This window comes from Syzygium oleosum, unplaced genomic scaffold (assembly GCF_021117445.2).
Source record: "Syzygium oleosum isolate NSW1041296 unplaced genomic scaffold, Sole_v2.1 Sole_v2.01, whole genome shotgun sequence".
Taxonomy (NCBI): Eukaryota; Viridiplantae; Streptophyta; class Magnoliopsida; order Myrtales; family Myrtaceae; genus Syzygium; species Syzygium oleosum.
Window position 1 is genome coordinate 10,654,586 of NW_026607485.1, and position 17,941 is coordinate 10,672,526.

Below are 17,941 nucleotides of genomic sequence, written 5' to 3' on the forward strand. Positions count from 1 at the left end.
TTATTTTTCTCCTTGCGCTTTCATAGGCAACAAGACATACAGAGATGGACGCTGTTGATGTTCTTCTTGAACAGTGGCAGCAGAGGACAGAATTTTCGGCTGCAGAAGTAGCATAACAGTTTTTAGCATGCTCCCTATATGTGACATGCGAACCATGCATAATGTATGCAGCAACATTATCAATCATTGGTACATCTGATGATCATACTGAAATAAAATTGAACTTTCCTGAAATTTGTTTGTTCATAAATGATTAGATGACTCTTAGCCACTTTTAGTTACAAATGAAGTATATTATGGCCGTGCAAATGATAACTTTGGAGGCTGTGGCTTGATACTGTCCTTTCATTCAAGTACCTCTGAGGCATGCATTAGGTCAGTTTCTGAACTTGCTTTTGTTGCTGATTTCGTATCTACTTAGGTCCACTTTGAAATTGTGACATATGACAATTGACAACTCAAGCTTACTGGAGGTTTATGATTCCTTATCTTGATTACTGATGGATGCGGTTTTGTAGTGATTCTGTTTGCTCTTGCACCTTGAATATTGCAACACAACCAAGAAAATAGAAAAGGTTTATGGAACTAATTTTCCATCTTTTATGTCCTTTTCCTAGTCTAAATGGAAGAAAGTGGAGTTTTCCGAAGCGTCAAGAAGTTGATTTTATATTAATTCTTTCTATCCTCGCTCTACTTCCGTTTTCTTAAAATCTTTGCGACTGGTTAAACATTTTCCCATTTTTTTTAATTTCCCCTAAAAAATTTGCAGTTCTGGGAAGTGCCACAAGTTAAGCTAACATTAGTTTGTTCTTTCCTTTTCCCTTTGCCCCCGGTTTCTTCATCTCTTCTTCCTCACTGGTTTTCACTGCAGTGAGATTCTTTGATGTCTTAATGTTATCAAGTTTAAATTGAAAAATAGAGTATCTTCAAAGAAATAAGATTTTTTAACTATGAGCAAATTATGCTTTCTAATATGCCGTGGGCAATGTACTTGATCTTCTTGCATACATGAGGGCAAGTGCTTGTTAAATTGTGGTGGATGGCTTGTGTTTCCAGTATGATTTTTCATCTGTCTTACACTGCCATGATCTAACATTTCATGTTTGCTGAGCTTGTTCAGAATTCATCAATTTTTATTCATACTTTGTTATATAAAACTTAAAATGTAGTGAAATAGGATCTGTTTCAATGTGATCTGAACAGTACATGAAGTAGCTAATCTAGATTACGACATTGTCTTTCGATTGAAATTTTAAAAGAAGAAGCTTAAGTATTGGGGGTAAGAAGTGTGAGATTTACCAAGGATGCGTCTAAACAAAAAGTTTAGCGGGAAAAAAAATAAGCCATGAAAACTCTGACTTTTAGAGCTTGAATACATGGTTATGCTGCTCTTATAATCTGATTATAAGTCAAAAGTATTGTGGGAAACATGACCTAACTCATTAACTTTCTGAATACAACATCGAGCAAGGGGACTCATCTCGCAGATAAAGGTGACCACCTTGGTCAATTTCCTCTCTCTGGAGCTCAAAAACTAGCCCAAATTACTGCATAGTTTCATGATAGAGAGAACCAGACTGTTATAACAGTGAGCACGGTTCCTATACAATTTTGGAAGATGTAGCTGATTGAAACCCATCCTAGCCGGTACTAGTACACTAGTCATCCACGAATCTTCTCTCAATCAGATCACTGTTTCAAGATCTCTCTGAAGAGAAGTTGCCCATCCAATCTAAAAGCATCTAAGTACCACTCTGTTTTACAGCATGTTGTTTGTTCTCCAAGGACATTAGGTTCCATGTCGAAGAGAAAATGTAGAACGACCCAAAGACGACGTGAAAGTACAAAATTTTAAGCCATAGTTACCCCAAACACACTCTTTTATATTTGATGCTAGAATTTTGCCAAGGTCAATGCCTGGTTACCATGAATTGAATCATATGGTACAGTACATAGATAATTTGCTTGCATGAAAACCTATTTCCTGGAGTACATTTCGTAGAATTGATATTCTTAAGAGCGAAATGTATCTTCCTAAACTAAACATATTCTCCCACTGGCGAACTTGTTTTTGTTTAAATAACACCTTCTTTTGCAAATTGCTTTGTCAATTAGTCTGCTAAATTATCTATAGCATGATATTTGAACATGTCTGGCAAATGGAATCTGTCTCAGGTTTCAAGCTGATGAGCTAGGTAAAAATGCAGAATTGTCGGAAATATTGGCTGGTTTCCGCAGAAATTTCATCTATGTTCCCCCTTTCAAGTGTCGGCTGGATTTATGAATGTTTACAACTTTTTTCTAGTTTCTCTTGCCGTAATGGGAATTCTGGATCGAAGGGTTTCAAATTTTGGAGGTATAATGGCGTCAGAAGTAATACCTCTTCTGCAAGATTTTTATGAACCAGGAAACCCTAATGGTATGAATAGAAATCAACCACCAACTAAACCGTCTATTCGAAAGAATTTTATAATACTTCAATGAACCCATAGTTAAGTAGACATTTTTAAGAGGCTTCTACGAGCACAACAGAGCAATTCTACTTTTCGAACCAAAGTTTTACTTTATCAATCAATGAAGTAGAGCGTTGTGCCTGCTAGCTACATCTCCCTGAAAGATCCTTCCCGAAAAAGTTCTATTCTAAAATATAATACAATGGTCTTCCTAGCACTCATGCATTTCCATATTGTTTAAGAAGAATTCAGGAAGCCTCTTTCTATTTCTACCTTTCAATCAATTCTTCGAACCAGCTAGAGATAGAATGGTAGCTGGGGCTTTTGGTGATTGCAGATCTTGCTGAACAACTCTCTCTCTCTCTCTCTCTCTCTCTCTCTCTCTCTCCACGCGCGCACTTGTCCATATCCAAATCGTTTGCTGCAGTAAATACATGTTGTTGTATCCTTGCTCTGGAGAATTATATGCACATTCCTGGTATAAAGATGGCCCAGTTGAATGTTTTGTAATGACAAAGGGTTAATGAAACTGCAAGCATAGAACTAGCGGGCCATCGGTTGGATTGGAGCCCATTCAGAAGTTTTCTCCATCAAGGATAAGGTGCTTATCTTGAGATGGTGGGTACGCTTATCCAGACTGACGCTAAGTATAGTTGCTTGAGGGGACTCGTGTTTAGCCATATAATAGTTGTTATAAATAGGTGTAGAATTTGTCACGCCCCGAACCCCATCGAGCTCGCGACATCCCCTGCTCCGGTCGAATTTGTTGCGACGTCCTAGGAACGTCGCCGACCCAACCCAAACATCAGAGCCACATGCGGAAACGAATATAAAAACCCCGGACAGAAAGATGACGACAACGGGGTAGAACACCAGGACAATCAAACAACATCTTCATACAGCACCAAACATATAAACATCATATTACAGACATAAATACAGACGAACATACTCCGCCATCATTTTAACAAAAGTTCAGGGGTTTGGTTATCTTAACTTCATTATCGGATAACCCAAGTTAAACAACCCCTAAAATATCCTAGGGAAAGCCTACTGGTTGCCCTCTTCCGCTCTGCTTCTGAGTCCTCTGGCTTCTACTCCGGAAAATCAAATGTAGCTCCACTGGGCACCAAAGGTGGTTCCTCAAACTTCCAAAAAGAGGAGGCGAACTTCCCGGGTCTAAGGTTGGGGGTCTGAAATTGTGGATTATACAACTATGAGACGAATCTCAATAAGTGTACAATCCCAAACCCAACGTAGGCACTCACGTACCGCCAGACGAAAAACAAGCATAACACACGACAATCAAACAGACTAACAACCACACACGACCCTACCTGGAATCCATCATATACGTCCCTACACGTTAGACAATAACACAGCCAACATATCACAGCAAGGAATCACAGACGCGCGCGTGCCTCAATTATAAGACAGAAACCACTTGGGCACGTCCCATACCGTGCCTAGCAGTTTCTACCCCATAATTAAGCATCACATCATGCGATACAAACACACTCGCACACTAACTCACACCATGCGTCACTTTCTCAAACCTCGCACCTCAAGCCAATTCCCGCTCATTCTCAACTCTTCCACCACTACCGCGCCCGCGTAAAACGCATCAGGCCAATGGTCTTCTGACCTCGTCAGGCATCGACACCCCGTCGGGCCGGGCATCGTCACCTCGTCAGGGACGACATCGTCCAGCGTAAACGAACACGCATCAGGACGGAATCCTACACACACTTTCCTTCTACCGCGCCCGCGTAAAACGCATCAGGCCAACGGTCTTCTGACCATGTCAACCATCGTCACCCCGTCGGGCTGGGCATCGTCACCTCGTCAGGGACGGCATCGTCCCGCGTAAACGAACACGCCTCAGGACGGACCTTTTTCCAACCAATCCTACATTTCCGTACCCTCGTTCCACTCAAATCACACTTACACACGGCCAACAATCGCACGGCCAAACATACACACCTCACACACATACATAGCCACGCACCAATTCACATCTCACGCACACTTCACAAACACACGTTCTCGTCACACGAACACCACGCGATCATACACATTTAGCACGCGAATCCAATGCACATTCTCCCCAGCACACCATCATACTTCACGGCTACACACACGCGACACACCACCTCATCACATTCAGCACATGCACAAACCAGAACCAGTCAACCACAGCAAACAATGCAATTAATCAAATAAACCCAATCAAGCCAACACAATTCCAATCAATCGCCTATTTAACTCCCGATCAATCCTCAACATCACAGCCCTAACTCAGCATTCCTAAACCTCGAATTTCATCACCCAATCAGCCCACAACCACCAAACAACTAGCCCCTAACTCAGTCCGAGAGAGAGAGAAAAACCTGGAATATACAAAATCGGGTCCAAATTGGGTAGTTGCACAGTGACAAAAATCCATTTGAAATAAATGGTAAATCAATTCCAAAAATTATGAAATTTGGATATATTGTACAAAACATCTCGATGAACATTTTCCGTGCAGAACTAGAAACCTAGTTCTAACCGTAACTACCTCGTTTTGACACTCAAAGTCGGACAAAATCCGATTCGCTCGGACAGCCCCTTAGGCCATCAAAATACAACTCATTCAGTATCCAAATAATTTTGGAAAGCCTTGAAATTTTTATATGTTATAGGCACAAATGTCCCCAACAATTTTTGTGAAGGAAGTATTTTGAAAATAGGCTTGGAAAAATTTATAAAAATTCGAACAGACCAGAAGGTCGGGTGAACAGTAAATCGGGCAGGTTTGATTCGGTCCAAAGATGGACTTCCGAATGGCCTCAAATGATTTCCAAAAATTCCCAAATTAAAGTATGTTATACTTCAAGATGTTGGGAGAAACTTTCATGAAGAAAACTTTCTCAAATTCGGCCGCCAAAATTCTCCACAAAAATAGCAAACCGGACGGGTACAGTAGTAACAAATCCGAAAATCACACCAAATCACACGAATTCAAACCGTAATCGTTTAGTATTATCACGGCCCTATCCGAACCTCCCAAACCTCATATTTTCAATCGACAAACCAGTCCACGACAATCAATTTTTAGCCCCTATCTGAAACCCTAAACAGCCACTTAATTCATCCTAAACCGAGCCCTAAACGAGCCTAGTAATATCCGAGGTCCTAGGCGATATTTGGGGAGGTCACTTACCCCGAATAGGCGTGACAAATAGGGCTGAACAAAGGCTGGGTCGGCCGGAACAGAAGCAGCAGCAGCAGCGGCGCCGGTGTACGGACGCCGACGTACGGACGGCCGTATGGACACCGTAAGGACGGCGTACAGACACCGTACGGGGGCGGCGACGTGCGGCGACGTACGCTGGACGTCACAGCGGTAGCGGCTCGGCTGATCGGGCTCCGGCGCGGCGGCGGTCGGCCTCCAAGCAGCGGTACACGGCGGTTCCTTGCGCCGAACGGGAAGGAAAGAGAGAGAAAGAGAGAGAGAGAGGGATGGTCGGTTGAAGATGATGGGCTTGGGTGGTTCAGCACAGCTGGACGGCTGAACGGCGGGCGGCTCCGGCGACTCGATGGCGGCCGGCGGCTCACGGATGGCAAGGAAAACCGGCGGAGGAGGAAGAAAACGTGGAGGAGGGGGCTGTTCTATGGGCTGGCCGAATGAGGGAGAGAGGAGAGAGAACCTGGTCCAATCTGGTAAAAAATATCAGCCCAATTGCGCCACGTGTCGCCCATCCGACGGTTTTGACCAAAATGCCCCTAATCTAACGATCCTTAATCATTCCAGCCAAATAATTGACGGGCAAAAAGGTAATTAGGTCCAATAATTCAGCTGATAATTACTTTTAATTATCCCAAATATTTTATCAAATTTCGTAACTGAAAACGGCCCAGGGGCAAAATGGTCGTTTTCTGGTCCCGGGACGAAATTCCAATTTTTGGCTATACCAACCCCAAATGTGTGTGGCCAACATAATATGACGTCGGAATTGCGAAAATAGCCTCTTAAGCCCTCGAAAATCGACTGTAAAGTCTTGGGGAATAAAAAAATATTATTTTTAACTTCCGAGCCAAAATTCCAATTTTTGACCGTAACCACTCCAAATATGCGTGGCCACCCTAAAATGACATCGGCCTCGAAAAATAATCTCATACGGTCTCAGAATCAACGTCGAGGTCCCGAGGGGCAAAATCGTAATTTTTCCGGTCCTGAACCGAAATCCATTTTTTTGCATAAATGGGTGGCCCCAAGGTTGGCCAAGCCAAAAACGTCATCGGCCGCTCAAAATTGTCACTTTCAAAATTCTCGATTCCCGGGCCCGAATTCCAAGAAAAGACTAAAATCGAACAATCGCGACTTTAGCTTATCTCTTGCTAACGGGTGGCTCGTTGGGATTACGCGCTCTCGACCCGTGACCGACACTAAGTCAAATTACGTTTAAGTTTGCTCGAACCAAGGCGACCTCGATTGTCATGTAATTGCGAGGGTCTGTCACTAGTGTCCTTCGGACACGATCAATCAAATAGATCGGTTTCTGTTGGCCCAAAACATTCCCTTGTCAATCCTTATGGTCGAAGATCGAACCAAGGTCGAGTTCTTTGGTCGTGCGAACTCAATCCCGTACTGGCCTTACCCCTAAGGTTAGCATCCCATGAATGCGCATTTCCGGGTGAGATCTCACTATAAGTGCATTGGCCAAAATATTCATTTCTTAAATCCCGGGAAAAGCATCGAAAATTCAGACTGTTACAATTCTTCCCCCCTAATAAAAATTTCATCCTCGAAATTTACAACTATACTTGCTATCCAAACAGATGGGGGTGATGATGTTTCATTATTCCCTTCTCCCAAATGGTACCTTCTGTCCCGTAGTAATCTCAAACCTCTTTGACCAATGGGACCAGCTTATTCCTTAAAACTGGTTCCTTCCCATTTGCCCCTAAAATCCAATATACATATTCCCAATCCTCTCTAATACTCTGAGGACTCTTTCCATACGCGGATCTTCCGCAGGCCTAGCAGCAGCTCTGGGGTCCACTGCAGCTCCAACACCAACTCCAGGATTTTTTACCACTCTAGCACCCATATCGATGTCCTCTACGGCTCTAGCTCGAGCACGACCACTACCTCTTGTTCCTCTTCGAGCGCCCCTTCTTGGGACTCTTCCCACTCCCCTTCCTTCACTGCTCATAATCTCAGCTTCCTACCACTCACCTACCTGCTATAAGTCCACACTGTATCAGAGACCTAGGCCAACTACACTAGTCCAAGCCCTAGGCACAAACTCGACAACCAGCATTCAACAACCAACAACCCACCATCAAATCAATCACCTAACATCAAGCCAACATCACCAAGCACTCGACAGGGTTCTCGCACTCACCTCAAGTCCTGCCGCACCTTCGTCTCAATCAATATCACAAGCACAGTAAACTACTTAAAAATCACAGGCGCGTACTCACAAAACACGCATAAACAACATAAGCACGCATCTACAAACGGCTCCCTAACTGGCCACCCTGAAGTCGTCGCTCCTTATCACTCTAGGTCTCGACGTTGCCAGTATCGAGCCAGCCTTGCTCTGATACCAATTCAAAACGGGGATGTCACACCCCAAACCCCATCGAGCTCGTGACATCCCCTGCTCCGGTCGAATTTGTTGGGACGTCCCAGAAACGTCGCCGACCCAACCCAAACATCAGAGCCAAATGCGGAAACGAATATAAAAACCCACGACAGAAAGATGATGACAACGGGGTAGAACACCAGGACAATCAAACAACAACATCTTCATACAGCACCAAACAAACAAACATCATATTACAGACATAAATACAGACGAACATACTCCGCCACCGTTTTAACAAAAGTTCAGGGGTTTGGTTATCTTAACTTCACTATCGGATAACCCAAGTTAAACAACCCCTAAAATATCCTAGGGAAAGCCTACTGGTTGCCCTCTTCCGCTCTGCTCCTGAGTCCTCTGGCTTCTTCTCCGAAAAATCAAATGCAGCTCCACTGGGCACCAAAGGTGGTTCCTCGAACTTCCAAAAAGAGGAGGCAAACTTCCCGAATCTAAGGTTGGGGGTCTGAAATTGCGGATTATACAACTATGAGGCGAATCTCAATAAGTGTACAACCCCAAACCCCACGTAGGCACTTACGTACCGCCAGACGAAAAACACGCATAACACACGACAATCAAACAGACTAACAACCACACACGACCCTACCTGGAATCCATCATACACGTCCCTACACGTTAGACAATAACAAAGCCAACATATCACAGCAAGGAATCACAGACGCGCGCGTGCCTCAATTATAAGATAGAAACCACTTGGGCACGTCCCATACCGTGCCTAGCAGTTTCTACTCCATAATTAAGCATCACATCACGCGATACAAACACACTCGCACACTAACTCACACCATGCGTCACTTTCTCAAACCTCGCACCTCAAGCCAATTCCCGCTCATTCTCAACTCTTCCACCACTACCGCGCCCGCGTAAAACGCATCAGGCCAACGGTCTTCTGACCTCGTCAGGCATCGACCCCCCGTCGGGCCGGGCATCGTCACCTCGTCAGGGACGGCATCGTCCCGCGTAAACGAACACGCCTCAGGACGGAATCCTACACACACTTTCCTTCTACCGCGCCCGCGTAAAACGCATCAGGCCAACGGTCTTCTGACCATGTCAGGCATCGTCACCCCGTCGGGCCGGGCATCTTCACCTCGTCAGGGACGGCATCGTCCCGCGTAAACGAACACGCCTCAGGACGGACCTTTTTCCAACCAATCCTACATTTCCGTACCCTCGTTCCACTCAAACCACACTTACACACGGCCAACAATCGCACGACCAAACATACACACCTCACACACATACATAGCCACGCACCAATTCACATCTCACGTACACTTCACAAACACACGTTCTCGTCACACGAACACCACACGATCATACACATTTAGCACGCGAATCCAATGCACATTCACCCCGACACACCATCATACTTCACGGCTACACACACACGACACACCACCTCATCACATTCAACCCATGCACAAACCAGAACCAGCCAACCACAGCAAACAATGCAATTAATCCAATAAACCCAATCAAGCCAACACTTCCAATCAATGACCCATTTAACTCCCGATCAATCCTCAACATCACAGCCTTAACTCAGCATTTCTAAACCTCTAATTTCATCATCCAATCGCCCACAACCACCAACAACCAGCCCCTAACTCAGTCCGAGAGAGAGAAAAACCTGGAATATACAAAATCGGGTCCAAACTGGGCAGTTGCACAGTCACAGAAATCCATTTGAAATAAATGGTAAATCAATTCCAAAAATTATGAAATTTGGATATATTGTACAAAACATCTCGATGAACATTTTCCGTGAAGAACTAGAAACCCAGTTTTAACCGTAACTACCTCGTTTTGACACTCAAAATCGGACAAAATCCGATTCGCTCGGACAGCCCCTCAGACCATCAAAATACAACTCATTCAGTATCCAAATCATTTTGGAAAGCATTGAAATTTTTATATGTTATAGGCACAAATGTCCCCAACAATTTTTGTGAAGGAAGTATTTGAAAATAGGCCTGGAAAAATTTATAAAAATTCGAACAGACCAGAAGGTCGGGCGAACAGTAAATCGGGCAGGTTTGATTCCGTCCAAAGATGGACTTCCGAATGGCCTCAAATGATTTCCAAAAATTCCCAAATTAAAGTATGTTATACTTCAAGATGTTGGGAGAAACTTTCATGAAGAAAACTTCCTCAAATTCGGACCCCAAAATTCTCTACAAAAATAGTAAACCGGACGGGTACAGTAGTCACAAATCCGAAAATCACACCAAATCACACGAATTCAAGCCGTAATCGTTCAGTATTATCACGGCCCTATCCGAACCTCCCAAACCTCATATTTTCAGTCGACAAACCAGTCCACGACAACCAATTTCCACCCCCTATCTAAAACCCAAAACAACCACTTAATTCACCATAAACCGAGCCCTAAACGAGCCTAGCAATACCCGAGGTCCTAGGCAATATTTGGGGAGGTCACTTACCACGAATAGGCATGACAAACAGGGCTGAACAAAGGCTGGGTCGGCCGGAACAGAAGCAGCAGCAGCAGCAGTGGCGCCGGTGTACGGACGCCGACGTACGAACGGCCATACGGACACCGTACGGACAGCGTACATACACCGTACGGACGCCGTACGGGGGCGGCGAAGTGCGGCGACGTACGGCGCGGTTGGATGTCACGGCGGCAGCGGCTCGGCTGATCGGGCTCCGGCGCGGCGGCGGTCGACCTCCAAGCGGCGGTACACGGCGGTTCCTTGCGTCGAACGGGAAAGAAAGAGAGGGAAAGAGAGAGAGAGGGATGGTCGGTTGAAGACGATGGGCTTGGGTGGTTCGGCACAGCTGGACAACTGAATGGCGGGCGGCTCCGGCGACTCGACGGCGGCCGGCGGCTCACGGATGGCAAGGAAAACCGGCGGAGGAGGAAGAAAACGTGGAGGAGGGGGCTGTTCTGTGGGCTGGCCGAATGAGGGAGAGAGGAGAGAGAACCTGGTCCAATCTGGTAAAAAATATCAGCCCAATTGCGCCACGTGTCGCCCATTCTACGGTTTTGACCAAAATGCCCCTAATCTAACGGTCCTTAATCATTCCAGCCAAATAATAGATGGGCAAAAAGGTAATTAGGTCCAATAATTCAGCTGATAATTACTTTTAATTATCCCAAATATTTTCCCAAAATTCCTAACTGAAAACGGCCCAGGGGCAAAATGGTCATTTTCCGGTCCCGTGGTGAAATTCCAATTTTTGGCTATACCAACCCCAAATTTGTGTGGCCAACATAATATGACGTCGGAATCGCGAAAATAGCCTCTTAAGCCCTCGAAAATCGACTGCAAAGTCCTAGGGGATAAAATAATATTATTTTTCACTTCCGAACCAAAATTTCAATTTTTGACCGTAACCACTCCAAATATGCGTGGCCACCCTAAAATGATATCGGCCTCGAAAAATAATCTCATACGGTCTCAGAATCAACGTCGAGGTCCCGAGGGGCAAAATCATAATTTTTCCGGTCCCAAACCGAAATCCATTTTTTTGCATAAATGGGTGGCCCCAAGGTTGGCCAAGCCAAAAACGTCATCGGCCGCTCAAAATTGTCACTTTCAAAATTCTCGATTCCCGGGCTCGAATTCCAAGAAAAGACTAAAATCGAACAACCGCAACTTTCGCTTATCTCTTGCTAACGGGTGGCTCGTTGGGATTACGCGCTCTCGACCCGTGACCGACACTAAGTCAAATCACGTTTAAGTTTGCTCGAACCAAGGAGACCTCGATTGTCATGTAATTGCGAGGGTCTGTCACTAGTGCCCTTCGGACACGATCAATCAAATAGATCGGTCTCTGTTGGCCCAAAACATTCCCTCGTCAATCCTTATGGTCGAAGATCGAACCAAGGTCGAGTTCTTTGGTCGTGCGAACTCAATCCCGTACTGGCGTTACCCCTAAGGTTAGCATCCCGTGAATGCGCATTTCCGGGTGAGATCTCACTATAAGTGCATTAGCCAAAATATTCATTTCTTAAATCCCGGGAAAAGGATCGAAAATTCAGACTGTTACAATTTTTCCCCCCTAATAAAAATTTCGTCCTCGAAATTTACAACTATACATGCTATCCAAACGGATGGGGGCGATGACGTCTCATTATACCTTTCTCCCAAATGGTACCTTGTGTCCCGTAGTAATCTCAAACATCTTTGACCAATGGGACCGTCGTTTTCCTTAAAACTGGTTCCTTCCCATTTGCCCCTAAAATCCAATATACATATTCCCAATCTTCTCTAATACTCTGAGGACTCCTTCCATACGCGGATCTTCCGCAGGCCTAGCAGCAGCTCTGGGGTCCACTGCAGCTCCAACACCAACTCTAGGATTTTTTACCACTCTAGCACCCATATCGATGTCCTCTACGGCTCTAGCTCGAGCACGACCACTACCTCTTGTTCCTCTTCGAGCGCCCCTTCTTGGGACTCTTCCTACTCCTCTTCCTTCACTGCTCATAATCTCAGCTTCTTACCATTCTCCTACCTGCTATAAGTCCACACGGTATCAGAGACCTAGGCCAACTACATTAGTCCAAGCTCTAGGCACAGAACTCGACAACCAGCACTCAACAACCAACAACCCACCATCAAATCAATCCCCTAACATCAAGCCAACATCACCAAGCACTCAACAGGGTTCTCGCACTCACCTCAAGTCCTGCCGCACCTTCGTCTCAATAAATATCACAACCACAGTAAACTACTCAGCAATCACAGGCGCGTACTCACAAAACACGCATAAACAACATAAGCACGCATCTACAAACGGCTCCCTAACTGGCCACCCTGAAGTCGTCGCTCCTTATCACTCCAGGTCTCGACGTTGCCAGTATCGAGCTAGCCTTGCTCTGATACCAATTCAAAACGGGGATGTCATGCCCCGAATCCCATCGAGCTCGCGACATCCCCTGCTTCGGTCGAATTTGTTGCGACGTCCCAGGAACGTCGCCGACCCAACCCAAACATCAGAGCCACATGCGGAAACGAATATAAAAACCCCGGACAGAAAGATGACGACAACGGGGTAGAACACCAGGACAATCAAACAAGAACATCTTCATACAGCACTAAACATACAAACATCATATTACAGACATAAATACAGACGAATATACTCCGCCACCGTTTTAACAAAAGTTTAGGGGTTTGGTTATCTTAATTTCACTATCGGATAACTCAAGTTAAACAACCCCTAAAATATCCTAGGGAAAGCCTACTGGTTGCCCTCTTCCGCTCTGCTCCTGAGTCCTCTGGCTTCTGCTTCGGAAAATCAAATGCAGCTCCACTGGGCACCAAAGGTGGTTCCTCGAACTTCCAAAAAGAGGAGGCGAACTTCCCGAGTCTAAGGTTGGGGGTCTGAAATTGTGGATTATACAACTATGAGGCGAATCTCAATAAGTGTACAACCCCAAACCCCACGTAGGCACTCACGTACCGCCAGACGAAAAACACGCATAACACACGACAATCAAACAGACTAACAACCACACACGACCCTACCTGGAATCCATCATACACGTCCCTACACGTTAGACAATAACACAGCCAACATATCACAGCAAGGAATCACAGACGCGCGCGTGCCTCAATTATAAGACAGAAACCACTTGGGCACGTCCCATACCGTGCCTAGCAGTTTCTACTCCATAATTAAGCATCACATCACGCGATACAAACACACTCGCACACTAACTCACACCATGCGTCACTTTCTCAAACCTCGCACCTCAAGCCAATTCCCGCTCATTCTCAACTCTTCCACCACTACCGCGCCCGCGTAAAACGCGTCAGGCCAATGGTCTTCTGACCTCGTCAGGCATCGACACCCCGTCGGGCCGGGCATCGTCACCTCGTCAGGGACGGCATCGTCCCGCGTAAACGAACACGCCTTAGGACGGAATCCTACACACACTTTCCTTCTACCGCGCCCGCGTAAAACGCATCAGGCCAATGGTCTTCTGACCACGTCAGGCATCGTCACCCCGTCGGGCCGGGCATCTTCACCTCGTCAGGGACGGCATCGTCCCGCGTAAACGAACACGCCTCTGAACGGATCTTTTTCCAACTAATCCTACATTTCCGTACCCTCGTTCCACTCAAACCACACTTACACACGGCCAACAATCGCACGACCAAACATACACACCTCACACACATACATAGCCACGCACCAATTCACATCTCACGTACACTTCACAAACACACGTTCTCGTCACACAAACACCACACGATCATACACATTTAGCACGCGAATCCAATGCACATTCACCCCGACACACCATCATACTTCACGGCTACACACACGCGACACACCACCTCATCACATTCAGCCCATGCACAAACCAGAACCAGCCAACCACAGCAAACAATGCAATTAGTCCAATAAACACAATCAAGCCAACACAATTCCAATCAATCACCCATTTAACTCCCGATCAATCCTCAACATCACAGCCCTAACTCAGCATTCCTAAACCTCGAATTTCATTACCCAATCACCCCACAACCACCAAACAACCAGCCCCTAACTCAATCCGAGAGAGAGAGAAAAATCTGGAATATACAAAATCGGGTCCAAACTGGGCAGTTGTACAGTGACGGAAATCCATTTGAAATAAATGGTAAATCAATTCCAAAAATTATGAAATTTGGATATGTTGTACAAAACATCTCGATGAAAATTTTCTGTGAAGAACTAGAAACCCAGTTCTAACCGTAACTACCTCGTTTTGACACTCAAAGTCGGACAAAATTCGATTCGCTCGGACAACCCCTCAGGCCATCAATATACAACTCCTTCTGTATCCAAATCATTTTGGAAAGCCCTGAAATTTTTATATGTTATAGCCACAAATGTCCCCAACAATTTTTGTGAAGGAGGTATTTTGAAAATAGGCCTGGAAAAATTTATAAAAATTCGAACAGACCAGAAGGTCGGGTGAACAGTAAATCGGGCAGTTTTGTTTCGGTCCAAAGATGGACTTCCGAATGGCCTCAAATGATTTCCAAAAATTTCCAAATTAAAGTATGTTATACTTCAAGATGTTGGGAGAAAATTTCATACAGAAAAATTCCTCAAATTCGGCCCCCAAAATTCTCTACAAAAATAGCAAACCGGACAGATACAGTAGTCACAAATCCGAAAATCACACCAAATCACACAAATTCAAACCGTAATCATTCCGTATCATCATGGCCCTATCCGAACCTCCCAAACCTCATATTTTCAGTCGACAAACCAGTCAACGACAGCCAATTTCCAGCCCCTATCTGAAACCCAAAACAGCCACTTAATTCACCCTAAACCGAGCCCTAAACGAGCCTAGCAATACCCGAGGTCCTAGGCGTGACAAACAGGGCTGAACAAAGGCTGGGTCGGCCGGAACAGATGCAGCAGCAGCAGCAGCGGCGCCGGTGTACGGACGCCGACGTACAGACACTGTACGGACACCATACGGATGCCCTACGGGGGCGGCAACGTGCGGCGATGTACGGCGCGGCTGGACGTCACGGCGGCAGCGGCTCGGCTGATCAGGCTCCGGCGCGGCGGCGGTCCCTCCAAGTGGCGGTACACGGCGGTTCCTTGCGCCGAACAGGAAAGAAAGAGAGAGAAAGAGAGAGAGAGGGATGGTCGGTTGAAGATGATGGGCTTGGGTGGTTCGGCACAGCTGGACGGCTGAACGGCAGGCGGCTCCGGCGACTCGACGGCGGCCGGCGGCTCACGGATGGCAAGGAAAACCGGCGGAGGAGGAAGAAAACGTGGAGGAGGGGGCTGTTCTGTGGGCTGGTCGAATATGGGAGAGAGGAGAGAGAACCTGATCCAATCTGGTAAAAAATATCAGCCCAATTGCGCCACGTGTCGCCCATTCGACGGTTTTGATCAAAATGCCCCTAATCTAACGGTCCTTAATCATTCGAGCCAAATAATTGATGGGCAAAAAGGTAATTAGGTCAAATAATTCAGCTGATAATTACTTTTAATTATCCCAAATATTTTTCCAAAATTCGTAACTGAAAACGGCCCAGGGGCAAAATGGTCATTTTCCGGTTCGGGGTCGAAATTCCAATTTTTGGCTATACCAACCCCTAATGTGTGTGGCCAACATAATGTGGCGTCAGAATCGCGAAAATAACCTCTTAAGCCCTCGAAAATCGACTGCAATGTCCTAGGGAATAAAATAATATTATTTTTCACTTCCGAACCAAAATTCCAATTTTTGACCGTAACCACTCCAAATATGCGTGGCCACCCTAAAATGACATCGGCCTCGAAAAATAATCTCATACGGTCTCAGAATCAACGTCGGGGTCCCGAGGGGCAAAATCATAATTTTTCCGGTCCCAAACCGAAATCCATTTTTTTGCATAAATGGGTGGCCCCAAGGTTGGACAAGCCAAAAACGTCATCGGCTGCTCAAAATTGTCACTTTCAAAATTCTCTATTCCCGGGCCCGAATTCCAAGAAATGGTTAAAATCGAACAATCGCGACTTTAGCTTATCTCTTGCTAACGGGTGGCTTGTTGGGATTACGCGCTCTCGACCCGTGACCGACACTAAGTCAAATCACGTTTAAGTTTGCTCGAACCAAGGCGACCTCGATTGTCATGTAATTGCGAGGATCTGTCATTAGTGCCCTTCGGACATGATCAATCAAATAGATCGGTCTCTGTTGGCCCAAAACATTCCTTCATCAATCCTTATGGTCGAAAATCGAACTAAGGTCGAGTTCTTTGGTCGTGCGAACTCAATCCCGTACTGGCGTTACCCCTAAGGTTAGCATCCCGTGAATGCGCATTTCCGGGTGAGATCTCACTATAAGTGCATTGGCCAAAATATTCATTTTTTAAATCCCGGGAAAAGGATCAAAAATTCAGACTGTTACAGAATTTGCCCAGTAAGAAAAAGGTAGTGTTTGAGATTCCTAGTCTTTGTTCTTGGCCAATTTTCAGATGCCCTGCTAATCCTGTGTAGCTTTCCTATAGACTGGGTATTCTTAATCAGATTGCCATTTGAAAAATAAACTGTCATGTCCTTGATTAAGAAAAAAAGACATGGTGCAGTATCTTGATAGTTGATTATCCATTGGTTAGACTTGTTTGAGAGACATCTTCTTCCTTGATCCCTATCTTGAATTACTAAACATATATGGTTCTTAGTTCAGCAATTCTCCAATTTGAGCTCTTTAGTTGCAAATATTTCAAGGGACTGACAGACTGTAACCTTTTCATGCCTCTGAAATAATTAGTACGACTTTGGAAACAAATTACATACAGAATAAATGGCCTTGAAATAAATTGTCTTCGCAATGATAAAATCAATATGGCTTCATGTTTCTTCTCTGTTTGTAGAAACATGTTACATGAATATCATTTCTCTTTTCCTTTCTTCCCCTCCTTTTCCATTCATTGCTGCTAATGACATTGTGGAATCTATGATTTGTTTGAGTAGTTTATAGATATGTCGAATGCTTCTATATGTGTTCAGCTCCAAAGCCTTACAGGTCATGGGTTAATCAGCAGGCTTCTCATTCGATCTGCATGCATTGATTCTTCCAGTTGAATCTCTCATGCCTTTGCACAACTAGGTAAGACCTTTGAATGTAACATCCTGAATTTCGACCCATTTTCGAGATCGATGAGATTGATATTATTCTCATTTAATTTTAGTAAGTCTCGCCCGGAATTGAGCGCTCTCAAGATACTAACCGGAAGGGAATGGCTAATTAGGAAAACGGTACGTGGACTAGGGACCCGGTCGCAAATTGGGCACCGATTCTGAGAAACGACGAGGAAATATTTTGGGCCAATGCGGGCCGATCCTGGGGAG

The 17,941-nt window shown here is 45.3% G+C and overlaps 1 protein-coding gene across 1 annotated transcript in view; it reads left to right on the forward strand.

Moving 5' to 3' along the window:
- LOC130139441 (1-aminocyclopropane-1-carboxylate oxidase homolog 9-like) overlaps positions 1-17,941 on the forward strand; it is a 67,048-nt gene that overhangs the window by 16,882 nt on the left and 32,225 nt on the right. The gene's annotated exons all lie outside the window — the stretch shown is intronic.